Raw genomic sequence first — 3,667 nt, forward strand, 5'->3', positions numbered from 1 at the left:
CCAAATACAGGACCATTCTGGAAGAAAACCTGATGGAGTCTGCAAAAGACCTGAGACTGGGACGGAGATTTGTCTTCCAACAAGACAATGATCCAAAACATAAAGCAAAATCTACACTGGAATGGTTCACAAATAAACATTTCCAGGTGTTAGAATGGCCAAGTCAAAGTCCAGACCTGAATCCAATCGAGAATCTGTGGAAAGAACTGAAAACTGCTGTTCACAAACGCTCTCCATCCAACCTCACTGAGCTCGAGCTGTTTTGCAAGGAGGAATGGGCAAAAATTTCAGTCTCTCGATGTGCAAAACTGATAGAGACGTACCCCAAGCGAATTACAGCTGTAATCGCAGCAAAAGGTGGCGCTACAAAGTATTAACTTAAGGGGGCTGAATAATTTTGCACGCCCAATTTTTCAGTTTTTTATTTGTTAAAAAAGTTTGAAATATCCAATAAATTTCGTTCCACTTCATGATTGTGTCCCACTTGTTGGTTCTTCACAAAAAATTACAGTTTTATATCTTTATGTTTGAAGCCTGCAATGTGGCAAAAGGTCGAAAAGTTCAAGGGGGCCAAATACTTTCGCAAGGCACTGTATATGTGTACACAGTATGTTACAACCAGCCTGTTTCCATACCTTGAAATATTGGGGGGGGGGGGGATTTCTATGTATCTGCAGCACCTTTTAAAATACCTCATCATCACGAATCACAATGGAGTCCAATCTTCACATTCTCATTCTCATTCGATGTTTTATATGTCAATAAATTATTGTTGCTCTACTGATTAAATTATATCTGACAATTGATCAGTTTAATTGTTATAGTTCATTTAGAGCCAGAATAGCTGTGTACGCTGTTTCCAGTCTGTATGCTAAGCCAAGCTAACCAGCTCTATATTTACCGTACATGAGAGTGGTATCACCTCATCTAGCTCTCTGCAAGAATGCAAATAAGCATATTTCCCATAATGACTTATGGTGATTCCTTTAATCAGAATGATCAAGAATCATTCATTTGCATTTTCACCTACACACTCAAAAAAGATGGAACGAGACAAAAACAGTTCTGTACTTACAGGTACACTTTTGAAGAATGTTCCCTTGAAGGTACAATATTGGTCTTTAAGAGGCCAGAAGTGCACCTTTTTACTTACAGAAAGGGTACAAAGTGCTTTCAAACAAAAGTAAGTACAAATTTATAATTTCATCCCCAGTTGCCTGCAGCAATGAAAAATGTGTCACTCATTTACTCCAAAGTTGGCATAAATAAATGGCAGTACAAACCGTAAAACACAAACTCTTCCTTTCCAGGGACCATTATACATTTTTGTTGGCCAATTTTTTTGTTATATTTTAAAATTGTACATACCCTTGGTGGTAGCAAAAAGAAGTAAAGGTTTAAAGAAAAGTTCATACTCTCAGGTGATTGGGTGATTGGCATGTCACTCACTCATGTAAACTGTGTTAGCTGTGGTTAGTGATGTATTTCAACCAAGTTTTTATATGCAGTCAATGTGTGGTAGTCTAAATCTTTTTTTCTTCCTTTTTTCGAGGGAAGCAAAGAAAAAATCAAATATGACACGATGATGACATGCTTTTTGAAAATTCTTCAATACAAAATACTGTACATATATTCAGTATGGGTACATTAATGGGCAACTGGTCTGGGGAGTACAGTAAAGAAAGACAAAGATATATAAATATTTTGTGTAAATAGCTCAAACTTATTGCTGTAATAACGTGAGAAACGTCATCACCAAGCTAAGCCAATCAGAGGCAGAGTAGGGCGGGGCATGCCTTCTCCAAATTCGCGACAACGCCCACTCAAACTCAATGGCCAGTCTGCCGCTCAAACTCCGCTGAGCAGGACAGGAGATTTTCAGCAGCAAAGTATGAGCTAGCTAGCTAGCAAGCAATGTCATTCAGGGGTCTGTCAACTAGTGATGTGCAATACCACTTAAAAGGCTGCAGCGGTTTATTTATTTATTTAATGATTGAATGTTACGACCTGGCTCTCAAGCCACAACAAAGAAGGAGGATGTAACTCAGGTTAAACAATATTAAACACAAATGTATTAAAACAATACAAAACCAAAAGAACAAAGTGGCAGAGCAGTGTTGAAGGCACAGGCACTAACACTGGCGTGTGGGCGGGCAGGCCTAAATAGATTGGGCTCACTGTCCAGGTGCTCCCAATCTCCTTGATTGCCTGCAGATAGACACACACACACAGACACACCGTACAAAGGTCCCAGACACAGAGCTACTGGGACCGTCACATAGAATAACAGCGGTACACGAACAACGAACATTAACCCTATCGTTCAGCTGTTGGCTGCTGTGGTCTGTGTGACTGGGCCTGGGGGAGCGGACCAGCCGCCGGCAAGCTAGCTAGCTAACTATTCTTGACAGCCCCCAAAACGTATTACTCTTACCTACAGGGGTGTGTGCCTAAATCTAATTTATTGATTGTATGCATGTCAACCGGTTAACCCTATAGCTGCGCACATCAGTCTCACGGCCGATGTGCTAGCAGATAGGGTTAACCTCCATTGTGTTGATGTGCAGCCTCCGGGAGGTTACGTCAATAAACATGAAATTTCACGAGCAATTTTTGGAGGGGGCACAAATAATACAGCCAAAATTGTAATTGTATAGGATACGTATTCACAGAGGGAAGTCTTACTTGGGACACTATGGGAACGCCTCTAGGCGTAGCAGGTCTGAACGTGAATGAAATCACTCCAATCCTATTGGTTTGTTGCTAGAACGGTAAGGTGTGACGGAATAACCGGAGGAGTATAAAGCACACCTGTACACACTCATCATTAGCTTAAAACTATGAAGCAGGAGCTTCAGGCAGGGAGAGAGGTGCGGCGGGCCGACGCAGTGTCTTGTTCCCCTTCTCGGGGAACCAGGGTTACATATGTAACCCGAGACATTCCCCTTCGAGGGAACTCGAACTGCATCGGTTACGACACTATGGGAACAAGATACCCACTAAACCGTGCCGAAAACCCCGCCTGCCCCAGTGTGCAATAAAGTGGCACGACTAAGAGGAGAGCGCACGAGTGCCAGGTGCCGAAGGAAGGTCAAGACTGTAAAACCGAATGAATGTGTGCGGAGTGGCCCAGCCAGCCGCTAAACAAACATCCTGCAAAGAGGCCCCGGAAAGGAGGGCTCGAGAGGCCGCCATGCCTCTGGTAGAATGAGCCCTCACAGCCACAGGTGAAGGCAAACCGCGCACCTGATAGGCCAGGGAAATAGTCTGAACAATCCAGTTGCTAATAGTATGTTTGGATGCAGGGAGCCCAGCCCTGGGGGACCCAAAACACACTAGCAGCTGGTCAGCCTTCCTCCAACGGGAGGACCTCAGAGTGTAAACACTCAGTGCTCTGACAGAGCAGAGCCGATGAAGTCTCCCGTCCTCCGCCTTCACATGAGGTGGAGGATGAAATGCCTGCAGCACTGTGGACCCTGCCACACAAGAAGGCACTTTAGTGATGTATCCTGGACGAGGGTGCAGGATAGCCCTAATATTCCCCGGGGCAATCTCCAGGCTTTGCGGGGAAACCAAAAGCGCTTGGAGATCCCCCACCCTCCTCAGAGAGGTGATAGCAAGGAGAAAGGCCATCTTGAGGGTCAAGTGCTTAGCCTCAGCTGACTCC

Source organism: Micropterus dolomieu, linkage group LG09, assembly GCF_021292245.1.
Source record: "Micropterus dolomieu isolate WLL.071019.BEF.003 ecotype Adirondacks linkage group LG09, ASM2129224v1, whole genome shotgun sequence".
Lineage (NCBI taxonomy): Eukaryota > Metazoa > Chordata > Actinopteri > Centrarchiformes > Centrarchidae > Micropterus > Micropterus dolomieu.